Raw genomic sequence first — 5,478 nt, 5'->3', positions numbered from 1 at the left:
CTAATTTAGATGGAAGAATGATTGGGAAAGATAATAATACTAAATTTCTCCTGAAACAAAATAACTTGTTTCGGGAAAAATAGAAAATATAGAAAACAGATCCAGAAAGAACATTAGGATTTATAGCATCCCTGAGAAAGAGGAAGGAGACAGTATGCATCAGTTTCTAAATACCTGTCTGGCTAAGACATTGAACCTGCCTGAAGCTCTTTCCTTCAATATTGAAAGGGCACATAGATCACTTTCCAACACATCAATAAAGAAAAATCCAACTACATCAAGGTCAATGATTCTTAGTTTATTTTCCAGGCAAGATAAAGATCTTGTTTAAAAAAGAATAATTATCCAGTTAAAATAAAAGAAAACATCACAAGATTTGACAATGATTATTCAACTTCAGTTGTGTCAAAAATGAAAACATGTGTACCTCTTATAAAGGATTTAAAGCACTATTTTTGTTTCCAGCAAAAATAAAGATTCATCTTACAGAAGGGCAGAGGACTTTTATCACTTTGGAAGAAGCTTTGGAGTTTTTACAGAGGAATAAAATTCTAGAAAAAAATGAAGAAATGGGCTGCAGTTTGTCTACACCTCTCAAAAGAAATGCAACAAGGAATGGATGGTCAGTTAAAGAGAAAACAGTAAAAAACAGAAAGCTAAATGAAAAATGCATTCATGTTCATTGTAATATTTGTTCTGTAACGTAAAAGGTTTATAAAAAGTAAAGACCAGATAATAATATCACTTTTTACTAGGAAAATCATTTTATTCCTTATTTCAAATTATCTTATTTTAAGTTATATGTATAAGTGAAGCTAATTAATTCCAGATACAGCTTAATCAGTCATAATATACCTATCATTAAATGTAAAATATCAATATGATGAAGCTTATGTAAAGAAATAAACATTTTAAGTTCTTAATATTATGGTTATGTGATTTGCTATTAAAGACAATCCTTGGAATATAATATGACAGCAAAAAAGTATGCTAAGTTGCAATCTAATTCACATATGTGGCTGTTTTATATATACAAAAGATAGTATTATAATGTTGCTAAACAATTAGCACATCATTGACAGCTATACAAGCTAAATTCATACCCCACATTCCTAGCATTCTTTCAACATATGTTTTATTGTTAGATCTCATTTAAAGATTAAATAATACATAAAAACCTGAGAAAGCATCTGCACATGAAAGAATTGGAGTCATTGTTTTATCTCTAATTATGCTTTGTTACTGTCTTATAATATTTAATAGTTATTTCCCAATTAAGGTAACTTGCTAAGTAAGCTTTTGTTTAAAATGAAGGTTAAAAATGAACACGTGCAATTGTTGCAAGTTTATCTGTACATGCAGAATTTCTGAAATTATATTATCCATTTTTTTTATTTTCTTGATTAGATGGCTTTGAAGGTATAATATTTAATGTTTAAATTCACTCACAAATGCAGTGGGCATTTCTGTGCATTCAAGTAGAGCTAAACAAACTATTTTCACACATTTAACTTTAATTTAGTTTTAAAAGAAGCTATTTAGTGGTGCAAGCACTTTTGTGAGGCTTTATAAGCTTTAAAAGGTTCTAAGAGTTGTTATTCTTAAATTCTACTTCTTCCTTAAAGTGAAAGCTGATCTTTCAACTAACCCTCTGAACTGGAAGTGATGTATTACAATGTTAAAATGGGAACTGCAATGTGATTTAAGCACTAATACTGATAAATTAACTTAAAAACATTCATATTTAGGTATTAAAACACATTGTATTAAACCACACATAAGGAATACACATAAGGAATATAATATAACAAATTAAAGGTAAAAAAAAGCTTTAAAACCAATAATAACTGATTTGTAATTTTGATTGCTTGCTATATATTATCAACTTGACTGCTTGTTATATAATAACAGATGAACTACACTGCAGCTTATAATAAGACACTTTTGGTATGACAAAAATGATTATATTCCCTGGTATTTGATTTACAAATCACAGACAGATTATATTTGATAGATTTTACTTATAAAATATCTGATGTTAGTTCAAATTCCCTCTGATAAAATGCATAAATAAAATAGACTGATTGTGAGAAATGAAAGTATATAATAAATGATGGAACTAGAATAACAATTTCCTGATATATAAGGAATGGTATATCTGTTTTTTCAAATAACATAGTGCATATGGATTATTACTGAAGTATGGAGTTCATGTAAATTACAAATGGTACAATATAGATAGTATGAGCAAGAATATAGAGAGATAATGACAAATACACATGTATATAGTTAGTAGACTGATATATGAATAATTGTATACACAGTGAATAAAATAAATAATAATAAGCAACTTCTTGACCTTTATTGTAACAAAAGTGAAAATTACATCTGATAAACTTCTTATTGTAGCCTGAAGAGCAAGAAAAGGTTATAAGAGAAGATGGGAACAGTGATAACTAATCTGGCTTATTTAAAGTGAAACAGGACCTAAGTAGCCTTTTCTCTCTTTCTTAACATATAGAAGGACTTTCTTAAAATGATTCATAGGGAATATACATGTATGAAGCACAAGCATTAGCTAAATGTAGTTAGTCTAATAGGATGGTTGAGATGTAATTTGACTTTATCAGCAAACTAGGAATAGATTATTCCATGGTAGAATGTGTGATGTCCATGCCCTTGCCCAGCAATCAAGGAGCCTCAATCCTCACCACTAACATCAGAGAGGGTTTGTCTCATATATGAGGAAAGGATAACAAATACACACAGTAAAGTGCAATTTCCCTTAAGAGCACACAGAGATCACAGTCAGTCTGAGGCTGGTCGCTCCCTTGCTCTCCAGGTCCCCAATAAGACTCCACACTGGCACAGCTATAGAGTCCAGATCTCAGCCAGCTGGGCAAGCTAAAATCTCCAGCACCCTCTCTGTCCAAAGTTGTTGACATACACACACACACACACACACACACACACACACACACACACACACACACACACACACACACACATTCACACACACACACACACACACACACACACACACACACACACACACACACACACACACACACACACACACACACACACACTTTGAGATAAGAGGTTATACAACCACACAGACACTTCTGGAGAAGACTAGCACAGGTTCTCCAGCTGTGCCCCTTTTACACAGACTATATGGTAGTACAGACTGCCACCACCCAGCTAATATTTATCAGCTACTCAAAGGCCCTTAAAAGGATGTCCAGTTATTACTGTGCAATATTATTATCCAATTGGTAGTGTGACTAAACAGTCTCAAGGCTTATTAGAGTGACTTGGTACAGGATCCTTATATACATCCAATGTACTCTTAGAGCTTAACTTTTCTCTACACAAAACAGCCACAGTTAAAAGGTTTTAAAATATTTAATAATAAATAATTAAAACCACAAGACAATACATTCTACTACACAGAGCTAGTCAGGAGTTCAGAGACCACACAGGAATACTTAAAATAATTCAGTAGTACAGTTCTGACATCACAGAAAAACACTTAGTCTAATCTTTCTAGTTCCTGGCTATTCCTAAAAGAAAACACAAGTCTAAGATAACTTACATAAGACAACAGGCAGAGTGCTGTGAATTGGATGATCAAGACAAAAATGCTCAATGCCTTCTGATTCTCTCTGTTTAAATTGAAACTGCAGTTCTGATAAACATTATATCATTCCTCGCCCTTCCTGGAATTCCCAGGCTACACATTAACTACATTTACATTTTTAACATCCCCATTTTGTTATCTTGCAGCTGGTCAGGTGCAGAGCAATAAAAATGCATTTGCTTGTTTAAATCCAGCAATTTAACTCTTGGTTAAAACAATAGAAAGAATTTCTTCATTTAGACCTCTCAGTACCACTGTTTACATCAAAGGGTCACCACATGCTTTATTTTGGTCAGTAGAGTGCACTGTTGTCACATTTATTTCCAGTTCCACATGTAACAGTATTTCTTTACATTTAAGACAACAAGCCTGTAGTCCCCAGATCTCCCTCAGACTCCTCCTGCAATCCACTGCAAATGCTCAGCACAAGGGCCTCCCTGTCATAGTAAGGTTTTGTCACATTAACATGGTACAGTTTGTGCCCCTGCATTCTGCCTAGCAGTTCCACCATGTAGTTAACATCACTTACCTTTCTTACCACCTTGTAGGGTCCCTCCCAAGCTGCTTGCAGCTTGTTGTGTCTGACAGGAATGAGAACCATTACCTGCAGCCCCACAGCATACTCTCTAGCTTGAACATTCCTGTCACAACACACCTTTTTCTGTTTTTGGGCTTTTGCCAGGTACTCCTGGGCCAAGCCCATGAGCTCCCTGAGCCTTGCCCTGAGGATTAGGATGTATGCCACAACAGACTCCTTGTGAGACTTGCACTCACCTTCCCACTCATCTCAAATTAAATCTAGAGGTCCACTCACCCTATGCCCATACAGCAACTCAAAGGATGAACAACCTGTGGATTCCTGGGGAACTTCTCTGTAAGCAAACAACAGATGGGGCAAATATTTGTCCCACTCCCTCTTAAACTGATCTGTAAATTCTCATAGCATGGACTTGATTGTAGAGTTTAACCTCTCAACAAGACCATTAATCTGGGATGGTAGGGGGTGGTCTTCATGTGCTTCATCCCACAGGAGTTCCACAGACAAGTCAGCAGTTATGTCATGAAATTGGTTAGTATTTCTTTTGGGAAACCTACCCTGCTGAAAATCTCTAACAAAGCATTTGCCACATTCTCTGCCTCAATGAAGGACAAAGCCACTGCCTCAGGGTATCATGTAGCATAATCCACTACCACTAGGATATACTTTTTCCCTGTGGAACTTGGGGTACTGAGAGGACCCACAATATCCATAGCTACGTTCTGAAATGGCTCCTCAATCACAGGCAAAGGCATCAAAGGACCTCTCACCTTGTCTCCTGCCTTGCCAACCTTTTGGCACTGCTCACAGGTCCTGCAGTACCCTGTTATATCTCTGGAAATTCCAGGCCAATAGAAGTTCTGCATAACATGTTCTTTGTATGTTTTATGACCATATGACATGAAAAGGGAATATCATGGACTATGGCTAGAAGGGCCAGATGGTAGGCTCTAGGCACTACCAACTGCTGTACTCTCTCACCTTTAGCCCTCCCTCAGGGGTCCACTTTCTGTATAGTAAACCTTTGTCCCAGTATACAGATCCCCCCTTTCCTTGAGAATCAGGTGCCTCCCTAGCTACCTGCCTCAGGCCTTGTAATATAGGGTCTGAGAGCGGAGCCTGTCTCAACTCTATCCTTGTAACCCTTCCCAGCTCCCCTTGCACAGGAAGTCTGGCATCCTCTGACAGTGGTGCCTCACTGTCAGCTTGAGTACTACTATTCACCTCTACCTTTGCAGTCACTCTGTCCAAGGGACCATTAGTACCCGCAAGCAGCTGTGGCTCACCTTCAGTCTCA

At 36.4% G+C, this 5,478-nt stretch overlaps 1 long non-coding RNA gene across 1 annotated transcript in view; it reads left to right on the top strand.

Moving 5' to 3' along the window:
• LOC122808121 overlaps positions 1-2,253 on the top strand; it is a 97,810-nt gene extending 95,557 nt beyond the window's left edge. Inside the window, exon 4 of the long non-coding RNA XR_006365792.1 lies at positions 466-2,253. This is a non-coding gene — a long non-coding RNA (uncharacterized LOC122808121). The remainder of the gene's footprint in view (positions 1-465) is intronic.
• The last annotated feature ends 3,225 nt before the right edge of the window (positions 2,254-5,478 follow it).

The sequence above is a fragment of the Protopterus annectens genome, chromosome 8.part0, assembly GCF_019279795.1.
Source record: "Protopterus annectens isolate FY-2018-M chromosome 8.part0, PAN1.0, whole genome shotgun sequence".
NCBI lineage: Eukaryota > Metazoa > Chordata > Ceratodontiformes > Protopteridae > Protopterus > Protopterus annectens.
Note: the sequence above shows the minus strand (reverse complement) of the source record. Positions and strands in the feature narration are given on the sequence as shown.